This window comes from Sebastes umbrosus, chromosome 1, assembly GCF_015220745.1.
Source record: "Sebastes umbrosus isolate fSebUmb1 chromosome 1, fSebUmb1.pri, whole genome shotgun sequence".
NCBI lineage: Eukaryota > Metazoa > Chordata > Actinopteri > Perciformes > Sebastidae > Sebastes > Sebastes umbrosus.
The window spans coordinates 16,968,248-16,980,803 of NC_051269.1; the positions used below are offsets into that span (position 1 = coordinate 16,968,248).

General features: G+C 40.8%; 1 protein-coding gene across 1 annotated transcript in view; it reads left to right on the plus strand.

Annotated features, from left to right (window-relative positions):
- The first annotated feature begins 7,898 nt into the window (after positions 1 to 7,898).
- The window catches only part of si:dkey-238f9.1 (chemokine-like protein TAFA-2), a 115,815-nt gene continuing 111,157 nt past the window's right edge, over positions 7,899 to 12,556 (plus strand). The window contains exon 1 of the mRNA XM_037785463.1: positions 7,899 to 8,409. The gene's annotated coding sequence lies outside the window, so the exon portion shown is untranslated. The remainder of the gene's footprint in view (positions 8,410 to 12,556) is intronic.

Sequence of the window (12,556 nt, forward strand, 5' to 3'; positions counted from 1 at the left end):
CTAGCCAATAGCACCTTTAAAGGTGCAGTACGCAGGATTCGGCATCATCTAGTGGTGTAGTTGCAGATCGCAACCAACTGAGTACCCCTCCGCTCACTCCTCTCTTTCCAAAACTGTGGTAACGACGGCCTCCGAATGCAAAACTGTGGTAATGCCGTTACCTCGCTCAGAGGCCATCCTTACCATAATAACACTACTTTACGAGCAACGGAGGTCAGACGGCTGTATAATGTATACTGTATATAAGAAGTGGGCGTAGTCACTGTGACATTATCCATTGGTTTGTGGACTGCCGTTGAAGCCTCGAGTTTGGCATTTTGGCCGTTGCCTTCTTGGTTTTTGGCTGTTTCCATGTTGTTTTTTTGCAACCGGAAGTGACACGAGGGGGTGAAGCTAATGGAAGTGGAAAGTTTCTGAAATTTCCGAGTTCACCACTTGTGACGTGTTTTTTCATGTTGACAGAAATGGCGGAAATTATGGAAGTTATTTTTTCGGTGCATAATAAGTTATTATATTGTAATTTTAGCCGTATATTGCTTTTCTCCATAATTTTATAATAGGTCTGAGGAAAATGTTGATATTCCCAATGGCCTCATCTTTCTGCTCTGTCATGATGTTTTTGCATTTACTGCATTATGTTACCCACTTGCTAGCTTGCTAAATTTTTAGCCTCTGTGTCTTCTAGATGCCGACAGCAACGTTAATATTGCCGCGGTGTTGTCACGACTTAACCACTTGAATGCCAAGCATATCGTGTACACGACTTCCCATTTTGTAAACACGAGCTCACGAGTTTCATTTGAAGGCACCATAAGTACAACCAAATGACTGAATTTCGTTTCGACACTTTCAGGCAACCAAAATGGTTATAATTAACTTTCATGAACTGAAAACACACTCTGAAAGGGTTAAAGTTGTAAGATGAAAACACAGACAACTCCCAGATCGGACAACGCTGTGGTACCGACCTGTCAATCACAAGGTAGCCACGCCCTAAAGCATACCCTGCTTTATGGTCTATTTGACTCTAAATGGGACCATAATTTACTAAATGAACATCATGCTGTATTGAAGAAGACTTGAAACTAGTGATTGAGACCATAAACTCATGTTCACAATGCTTACTGAGGTAATAAGTCAAGTGAGAAGTAGGCTCATTCTATACAATCAGACTTCTTTTTGCAACCAGATGAGTTGCCCCCTGCTGGCTATTAGAAATAATGCAAGTTTAAGGCACTTCAGCATTGGCTTCGCTTTTCAGACCCGGAGGTTGCCCACTGGTGGCGCCACGGTTTCGCACTCTGCGGCTCACGTTACCACAGTTGTCGCATATCAGAGAACTACGGTGGCCTTCAGGTAACGTAAACACGTGAAAGTCCCTCTCTAGAGCCAGTGTTTGGTTTGTCCATTTCTGCTAATAGATCCCCTGAAATCTTAAACACTGTTCCTTTAATGATAATTCATTCATCATAAGGGCTACGGTACATTCACATTTACTCAAGTACTATACATAAGTACAATTTTGAGGGGCAGTTTTATTTCATTGTACATTTTACTTCACTATATTTACACTCCATGGCCGCGTAATGAGGTACAATTTAATGTAATCCAATACAACAGATCTGCCACAAATTTAGTATTTTGAATAATTATGATGTTCAGTATTTATATTCATAATGGGTGCCTTCTTAAAGAAGTACTGGATGTTTTTCTGGAGAGCAAACAAAATGATGACATGATGACAGATCTCTAAAACATGGTTTGAGGTTTACAGAGGATTCTTAGGAACATGACATCATGATTTGACACATGATTTCACAACATTTTATTTGCACATTCACTATATGCAACTGTAGCAGAGCATGAGTAGTACACTGACTCATCACTTGTTGCACTACAGTTGTATCAGCAGCTCGGTTTTAAGGCCCAGTAACCATATTTCACCATATTTCACCATCATCACTGAAACACAGCACCACTGCACGGTTAATCAGAGCATGAAGGAGCATCAGACTAGAGTCCTTGTTTAGAAAGAGGAGCAGCACTAATGGTACGGGAAGAGTAGCCTCTAACTGTGTTGCATAATCACTTTTATCTGAGGTCACAGTCCATCTTTCAGCTGACAGCGCTCAAGGACTGAAGCTGACGTGATTTAATGCACCAATATTGATTGGTTTTTGCTTCTAGAAATCAGCGTCGCCAGGTAAACGAAACATCCATCGACCCATTCCTGCTTATTCCAAACGTCAACACTACTCTTTTATTTGTGATATTATCTTTGTTAGCCTACTGTTCTTTACTGACTATAAATCACTTAACTTTGATTTGAAAGATACAGTTGCCTACATTGAGTTTAATATCACCCTATGGGCTCAGCTGCCTTGATACTCATTTGTAATTCATTTATTTGTTATTATTTATTTTAGTTGTATTTTTGGAGGGAGTAAAAGCAGAACCAGACTACATTACAGTACCAGGGTAGTTGTGTCTTTGTATGTTTGTGTACTTATTTATTTGTTTATTTATTACAGTGGTGCAACATAACTGAGTATGTTTACTCAAATAGACCTACTTTTGATGTATTTGCACTTTATTCTACTACATACTTTTACTCCACAACATTTCAGCATCAGACCCAACATTTACTAAAGCATTTAAATACAAATCTCAGCTACTTGTACTTTAATTGAGCATTTCCATAATATTCTACTTTATACTTTTACTCCATTACATTATTTGTTATTATTAGTTACTTGTTATATTGCGGATTAAGATTTTAGATACAAAGTTTAGGATGATTTATCAGCAATAATAATGTTATTATTATGACAATGATATTATATATAACAGTAAAATGCTCTCGGAGACCATTTTTCTGCATTAAGTATTTTTACTTTTGATGCTTTATTTTGCTAATAGTATTTGACAGTACTTTTACTTTTAGGAGAATTCAGACTTGTGCTTGTAATGGAGTATTTTCACAGTTTAGTATTTCTTCTTTTACTTTACCCCACTGATTTTACATACAAAACCTATTTATTATTCATTAAATTATCATAAAGTTATTTATTTAAAAAGTAGTATTAGTACCTTTACTTATATTTTGTTTTTTCTATGCTTTATTGCCATGAAACAAAGTGAAGTAAAGTAAAGAGACAGTCAGTGATGAGGTTGTGTGCACTGTATTTGTTTGCACCTGTGTGTGTTGTCCACTAGATGGAGCTAAAGTGTTACAAGAGAAGAGTCAGTTTGAAAACAAAGAGGAGATGATGCTGTAGAATAGATGCTGTAGAAGAGGCTCATATGAACCTATCATTATGTTTGTTGACCTTTTAAACAGATGGGAGTTTTGTCTATCTTGCATTTTATAACAGACAGACACATTGTAATTCTTCGGCTCAGCAGGAACACAATTCATGTTCATCACCATTTTTTGTAATAACAGCTGTTTTATTGCTAACTCGACATGCTGGCAAGTGATAAAAGCAAATGAAATGATTTCCTTTGCCCTAAAGGATGGATTAAAAAAAAAATAATACATTTTATTTCCTCTCTCAAAGATGAAGTGCTCTCAGCATCCAGAGGCAGTGGATGAAGATTTAATCTCTCTGCTGATGAATGACCCACTACTTCCTGTCAGAGGCTGCGGAGGCAGAATCACAGAGAAACATGTTTCTGTGATACGATGACCAGATCTCTGCTAGGAGGTCAGCGAGCCATGTGATGTGCAGATCATCAGGAGAAAAACAAAGGGAAAAAAGGGAAAAAGAACACCTCTGGGGTTCATATTTCATTGTGTGACAATGCAAGACGAATGCACTGCAGTTAGATCTACACTGCAAAAAAAATCTTCATCTTAACAAGGTTTTCATGTGGTCTCATATTTTCTTTGAATGTGGTGCTGGCTCACAGGTTAACAGGTACTGTAGTCAGCAAAGAAACACATTCATAACAGCAATGTCATCTTAATCTTAAGGAAGGCAAGATGTACTGAAATGTTGATCTAAAGAATTTGCATTAGTTGACAAAAGTAACTAAATCTATTTAGTCAAGTGCTGTACTTAAGTACAATTTTGAGGTACTTGTACTTTACTGGAGTATTTAAATTTTTTTCCCACTATCACACAATTGTACATTTTCCTCCATTGCATTTATTTAACAGATATAGTTACTACTTTTCAGATACAACAAGCAAATACAAGACAATGTATTGTTACATATATGTAAACCAGTGGTTCCCTTACAAAGAAGCAGTGTCTGGTTGGGACCCCTTAAGGCACCAACATGCTTCATCAGAACTGCTTGTGAGATGGTAAAAAAGCTTCGGAAACCTCTTCCCCCCAAACCTTTCTCATGTCAGAAAAGGGGGAGCTGTAATTTTCCAAAAACATCAATCCGCGACATTCACTTCACACCGGGATTGGTCAGCTGTGTGCAGGTGAGAAAGTAACCAGGGGTTGAACTTCATTCTCTAGTTTTCTTTTTTTATTCTTTGCACCACTGTTTCTGTCACTTTTCCTGTGTACAACCAGGTTGAACCCTGGATGTCTGAGGGGCAAAAAATAAAAAGGGCACAACTGCATGTGGTGGGGCGCCAGCACGCAGAAAGTTTTCTAGCATGGAGGGCAGCCTATATGGCACTGCGTCATGTTTCCTCCACTGGAAGGGCACCCTAGAGGGCACTTTATAACTTTGTCTTGCACTTTGGGTCACCCTAGAGGACACATTATCATATTGTATCTACCTTACCGGCATGTGGTGTTTTCCTGATCCTAAACATGCTCACACTGAAACATGTTCACACTGAAACATGTTCATACTGAAACAAGTTCACACTGACAAATGGACAAAGTCTAATTCTTGAGACACAGTTCACCTCACAGACTCCTGACAGCTCAGCTAGTAGAGAAAGAGCTTTACAGTCTGAAGGTTGTTGAACCACTGGACTAAACTACCTACATTTATATAAAGTAGTTCAAACTAGCTCCACCTCAACCTGCTTCAACAGTAAAATGCTACCCATACATTGATGCATCAGTATTAAATCTAATAATGTCATATGGTGGTATAACATACACAGGGCTTATTTTTTCTGCAGAACGAGAGACTTTTGATACTTTACAGTAAGTATGTTTTGCTGATGATACTACGGTACCTTTACTTAAGTAGTACTTTGAATGCAGGACTTTTACGTGTTTTGGAGTCTTTTTATATTGTTGTACTGTTACTTAAAATATCTAAACACTCATCCACCACTGTTGAAAATAAACAGTTTGAGTTGTGACTTTCTCTTCCTTTCTTTGAATTTACTTTGAGAACATACAGTTTGCCCTTTTATTTGATCCAATCTATTTTCACATGTATTGAGATTTCTCTTATACAGTAGGTGACACAGAAAAACATTATGTATTGATAAAAGTAGATTTTTCTCATCTTGATGGCACATATATTCACTTGTGTTAAACTTGAACGGCTGACCAATAAGACAATGCACGTTCTATATGGTAATCTTTGCAGTGTAACATTGGCTTCTTTGATTGTGCTCTCTTTTTCTTTATTAAAGCTGCCGCCACTCTCACTGTTCAGCCTAAATTGAGTTCATATATTCTGACTTTGTGTGGGCATTATTTCTTTCTCTGTGGCTACAGCTCCCCACTGGCATCTGAGTGAGTTGGTGAAGTTGGAAACTCCATTAGGACGGGCCCCTGATGAAAACCCATTAATGGCCCTGCAATCGGGATTGAGGTTGGGGGAAAGACCTGGCAGTGCAGCCGCACACAAAGCCATAAAGCCTGATGTAGCCGCCTCTCATCGAGCATCTGCGGCCGAGGAAGAATAACTGTCCCAGTGTCTGCAGACCTGTTGAATTAAAGGGGGCATTAACTGCTGCTTCCTCTGCATTATTGATGGCCGGCTCCATTCCTGAGGCCATTACGCCTCCTATTTTTCCTCTTGCAATTTTCTGGTAGACGTCCCACTGTCTTCAAACACACTTCCGCAGCGAAGGCGAGTGTGGGTTCAGGCAGAGGGCTCGCACTGCTCCCTGCAGGGTGCTGTTATTTTAAGCTGAACCACCACAATCAATGTCTGTGCCACGCAGCCCTCCACAACTGTTGTTCCCTGTGTGTGTGAACTGAAAGTAATCACAGGATGACAAGCATGGGATGTTGAGTGTTTTGCAAGGTGCCACCTACAGTAACAAGGCCTAAATGTGGTTTCCTGTGTGAGATGACAAAACACATGTGTGTGTTCCTCATTCCCCCAGTGGTGTGACCTCAAAGAGACAAAACCAGAGACTTTTTCTTATTAGATTTTGATGCCAAATGATCCCTAACCAGGATTACCTTATGACTCACCTCAGCTGCCACACACATTTGTTGTTGAGCTCTCTCACAGAAGCTAATACTGCTGGCTTTATCTGCTCTCACACAGCTTGAGACACCTTACCTCACGGCTGACCTCATCCTGTCATATGATTTAATGAGCAGAGCTGTGTCACAAACCACAGTGTCAGGGGTATGACAGGATCGGTCTATACAATGCGCTAAAGATTAATGAGGTCATCTCCTCTTCCAGTGTGTGTGTGTGTGTGTGACAGAGAGGGCGGAAGACACTTGATGACTTTGGGAATATATTAAATGACATAAATAGAATCAAAATAACAGCTTTTCTATTCACAGGCAGTTGTGAAGTGATGTGAAGCCCGGCTCTGGTCTACATATCTGCTTTGAATTGTATAGCTCAGCCCGGTCAATGATAATAGCCTGACATTTTTTGTATTTGGTCTCTGGGGATTTGTGTATTCTGCCCTTTGATTCTGGTCGCATGTGTGTGTTTTGTGTGTGTGTGTTTGCAGAGAAGTCTATGAGGTAGATGGCTTTGGCTTTATGATGATAACACTCTCTGAGGGTGTCCAAGATCAATCAAATCCAAACCCAAATGCTTGCCTCGCATCTCCATGGGCCATCTCAAAGGTTGGTATTGATTATTCCACCCGTTCCTGCCTTTCGGAGGGCCAGACGAAAGAGACTGCTTGAGAAATGGAGAGATGATAATGCAGTTGGGGGGGGGTTTGTAGACTGGGCAATGATGTTTGAGGAGAGCGGAAGTTGAATGTCAGAGACAAACAGATGTATTATGATAACCTTGGTGAGTAGTCAGGAGCCTAATGCATGTCATAACAACAGGCAACTTCTTCTGAGTAAGGGACTGTACACAAATTATTAGGGGATGAAGGGTGGTCAATAAATAGTGAGGTTATTCTCATTTTTATTTTTGCTGCAGGGTAGTATGACTATTTTTTGGGAGAAGGTTTAAGAGTGGTTGTATTTTCACCATTTTGTCATGTTTATCATACATATAACTATTATTATTTTTTTAGTCATTATTTTGGGATACTCTGGGGAGAGTAGTGAAGGAGTGTGGATCCACAGAAAATATAAAAATATATTTTTAGGTGCTTTTTCATGAAATAAAATAGAACATTCAACACTCTCCTCGACCCAAATAATTTTCATACAGTCCCTAAATCTTTTTTTAAACATATACCCACTGATCAAAAAAAAAATAGCTTTAAGCACTTTATCCAAAACCATATCACATCATAAACTTCCCTCTTTTGGTTTGTTTGCAAAACATTTCCATCAACATAAGAGCAGAGGAAATAGATAAGAAATCACATTCAATTTATTAATGAACCTAAAAATAATGTTACAATGAAGCCATTTGTAATAACATTTACTTTGCTGCCATCTTTAATTAATAGGGCACACACAACCATCCGGATATCATCATCTGAAGCTGGGGTGAGATGATAAATGTCTGCACTACCTCCTGTCCTGTCACCACCACAGACCTCCACTGGGTGGCGCTGAAACACCAGCAGAGCAGCAGCATCAGCATCCTCAGCATCACTCACAACACGCTGCTCTCTCTCTCTCATCCTCTCGGACACATCATCAAATCCGTTTCTCTCAACTGCACGAAGACGCTGCCAAACTGCAACTACAAACCTGGAAGGAGGATTGTAATAATAATAAAAAAAAAGAAAACAAAAATCCTGCTTGCATGCAGACAGTATGAGCGTCTGTGCAGCCGCCGTGTTGTCGCTCCGGAGGAGGAGAAGTTGTGAGTCAGAGCCGGCGGAGGACCAGCAGCAACTTTTATAGACTTTCAACTCCACCGTCTGCAAGTAGCCAGCAGCCGCACTTTACACTTGTTTTACTCGGGGATGGAGAGCTTTGACATTTAAGACCTGTTTTTTTTTAGGTAATGTGTTGTCGACGAGGGCGTCTTGAAGCGACTAGGAAATGGCATTTCTGTGAAGAAGAGGTCTCTGGGTTTAGTGGTTGACTATGGAGAATAAATGAGAGGGACGTTCCGGGGGATTAATTGACAGCACAACGACAGGTAGGTCCCTGAATATGACACTGTGGTGCATGTTGCACATTATAAACTGTATCATGTGTGAAGAAATCACTGACAAACAATTTAAACTGTGAATTTCAAACAGCCAATCAGACAAACCTGATAATAAACTGAGCCTATCGATTACACTATTGATTGCTTCCACTATGATAAATAGTTATTAACTTGTGAGACACTCTGCAAGCTGCTGGAAACTCTATAATGACTTCAGGTGGTGTGCAGGTGTGTAGCTGTATAGGCTGGGAAATGTCCATTTTATCATGCTGTCTATTTCATTCAACATGAAACCATCATTGGCTGCTTAAATTAGTCCAAAATCAAGAGGGATCTGCAGGTTGCTCATTTTGGGTGCATAAAGAAATTTAATCTTTCTATGTATTTGTTATTTTTTTAGAAACATATATAAAAGGCAAATGAGTGTGAATGTGTGTGTGTGTGTGTGTGTGTGGTCTCATCAGTATGCAGACAAGTTACTATATAATCATGGCTTCAGATAAGAAAAATCTAAAATATTTGACTGGATTTATCACTGATAATCTGTGGAAAAACTGGCATGAAATCATCTCTCTCTTTGTCATTCTGCTCATATCTATCTATCTATCTATCTATCTATGTGATGCAGTTACATCCAATCTGTATGCAGCTTCTTTTTCAGTTTTTGGAATCCCTCAGCCCGATAAAAAGTAGTGCATAATATTTCTATATCTCAGTGTTTCTATCACCTGTATACTGTATGTTGGTAACGGTAACCCCCAAACATACTAAACATGGCTCCCCACAGTAAGGCTCTACAGTGAATTGGGACCTGCAGCTGACTTCACAGCGTGGGCCGTGTCCTCCATCAGTGTGATTCCCCTCAACTCCAACAGAATTATAATAATAAGAATAAAAAAAGCAGCTCCAGCTATAATCGGCTTGTTTGTGACTTAAGGAAAGTACAATGCTGTTATCTTGTTGGATTATGTTTTGAGAAGACACGGATGGAGTCCCTAATGGAAAGTGGCTCTTGTGTGTGCTGTCACACTGTCTACACTGACTGTAGATATTTATGATTACACACTCCGCTGTGAATATTTCTTTCTGCAACACCTCCCCTCTTCATTCCCACTTGCTCTCCTCTTCTTTTTTTTTATCCATCTCCTTGTTCACCCCGTTCTTTTATCTGCCCTTCATCCCCTTGACAAGCCTTGTGCGGTCAGCTGTTTTTTTTTTCCTCTTTCTTCCTCTCAATTAGTGCTATCAGCGCATTTCATCCTGCGGAATATGGGCATGGTAATAACCTTACACTCCTAATGCGGGGCTGATACAATTCTGCTGTGATTAATTGAAGTCCCCTCAGAGAGTCAAAGGAGGTGTAGATCTTCCCCTTTCACACTCACTGACAGGCAACCCATTATATTGTTTTATAGATCGCCGTCAGTAGCCCTTGAAGCTGCCTGCGGCCCACTGTTGTTCTGGAGGGTTTTATTGTGCCGTGTTATTGGCTGGTGTTGCTGACAGGCAGAGCAAAGGCCACCCTGGGATTACTGGAGATGGGATCCCTGTGACAGTTCCACTGTATTTGATAGCAACACACTGGAAACTTTGAAAAAGATTTGTGCGCTCTGCTGTGGTTGTTGTAAAAAAAGTGGGAATTTGTTACAGAGCTAAAGGCTTAGAATAAACTTGTACCTGTAAACATCCTGCCACAGTAACCTTGCCAAGCAGCACTGTGGCATTCGCAAACAGATGGTGAAACAAAAATGTTTGCGATTTTGATGACATTTAAACCTGCAGCAGGCAGAATATTTTTGGCATCATTGGGCAAAAACGCCATAATAACCTTTCAGCATATTGTAATTCAAGTGTTCTGAGAGAAAACTAGACTTCTGCACCTCCTCATGGCTCTGCTTTCAGGCTTTAAAAAATCCCGTGACGGGAGACTTTGGCCAATCACAGGTCATTTTAGAGAGAGCGTTTCTATTGGCTGTGCTCCGGCTGGTGGGCGGTGCTTGGTATTTCCTCAACTGATCTCAACATGGCTGCCGAGTCACAAACTTTGTCATTTTACAGCTAAACAGTACACTACAAGATGTTTCTTTAAACATTTGAGGTGAGAAATAGGCATTAACGTAACAGAATATTGATTCATATTTGATCAGCGCTGCCTAGTTTGACCGTTTGATCAGAGTTCGCTAGTGATTGACAGCTGCTCAGAGACGGCAAGGCTCCAGCTCAGCTCTGATTGGTTGTTTTCCTCCGGTCTGTGAAATCTTGCAGATGCCGTTAGGAGCACCGAACGACACCGGAGGACACAGAGGCACACGATTTGTTTTTCCAGATTACCTGTCTCATGCACTACTGTCAGGATATATCGTGACCGCTTTATAAAAATAACTTTTTTTTAATCATATTTGCTCCATTTCTACCCACTGCAGCTTTAAATAACCAGAATGCAGAGGATTGATGGATTATCAGTCGTGCGTTTCTTTTTGAAAGCCACCACCATCCCACAGCAACACACAGCAGAGCCTGAAGAAGGCAGAGTGACAGAGAGACCGAGGCTTGGAGAGAGCACTTGATATGCATGAGCCACCAGGTGATTTCCAGAGGAAGAGAACACCGTGGATAAGAGGCTTGTCTCTAGTTTTAAGGAGCCACCCCAGGCAGTATTTGTGTTCTCCGCCAGCTTCCTGCTCACTCTGTCAGATCAATAGGGCATAATATGAGAGTCTGGCTCGTGTTTGCAGGCATGAGACAAAACAATACAGTTTTTGTACTTTACTTATGTATGTATTCACAGCCCTGTGCTATTAAGATTGCCTGTTGAGACTACGGCTCTTCCATGTCTACATCGCTGCATTTCCTATAGTGAGTGGGCATGTCAAATATATATGCAGGATACATATACATGTGACAGCCCAGTGTCTTGTCACATAGCGCTGCAGCACCACCACCACGAGTTAACCATAAAACCCTGGCTATTGCATCATTTCAGAAACTCTGTATTCACCGCCAGCCTTGCAGATTTGGCTTAGTGGAACAATAAAAAGTCAGCCATCTATCTACATGATTACACCCGATTTCAGCACCCTGAGATTTCACTGCTCAGCGGTGTTCATAGGCTAATGTGTTTAGAAAGCACAGTTTGTTCCACCTCTCAAAGCGCCGGCTCGAGCTGCTGGGGTGAATCCATCGGGTGTTTAAAGGGGAAAATTCAAAAGCCCCACCACCATAGCGAACGAAAATGCAGCATTGTTACGCTCGTGTGCAGCTCCGTCATGTACAGAGGAGGAGGAGGAGGAGGAGGACATGGCGAGAGCACATCCCATGTTTTATAGATGCCATTTAAAGGAGCATGCCCAAGATGGGCTGGCTGCAATGAACTGTAACCGCCGACAAAACACCAAGACAATAAACAAACAAATTGGTTTCCTGGAAGCCAGCAGTGTCCCAAACTCGCCCAGGCTGATCCTTGCCGATGCGGCAAGCTGTTTTTTCCTCAGAGATTAGGCTGTGAAGCACAACTCCACATCTTATTTATTCATGCTGATTTGCTGTGTATGAGTGTGTGTGTAAAAGGGAGAGTGTGTGTGTGTACATCTGAAGTGCAACAGTGTTTGTAAAAGAGGATGTTTTCTTGATTGTTTGAGAATGATTTGTGTGGGCACATCATGCATGTGTGCAGGCTTTTGTATCGCTTACTGCTCTATTAACGAGTGTGTGTGTGTGTGTTGTGATGTCATTGTATTATATCAGTTACTTCTGTTGTTTGCTCAGTGTGCATGACTGGAGTACAGACTGTGATCCTAAAGGGCTCGATCATGAAAAGTTCATATGACTCTGACTCGAGTAAACGGCTCCTGTCATGCATTTAAAGGCATCGTTCCAGTAGTGGATTCAAGTTTTTATTAAAATTTCTGCATATTTTGAGGTGTATTTGTGTTATTTCTCTGCTAAATCATATTCTATGGAGTTTGAAGTAGTAAGAAGAGTTTTTTCGGGCCTCCCTGGTTCTGAAATTAGAAGTCCCATTCATTTTTCCTATAGACAGCGTGAGGTGATGGACAGTTGGAGCGCTGAAAAGTGAAACCAATGCTGAAGTGCCTTAAACTTGCATTCTCTCTAATATCCAGCAGGGGGCGACTCC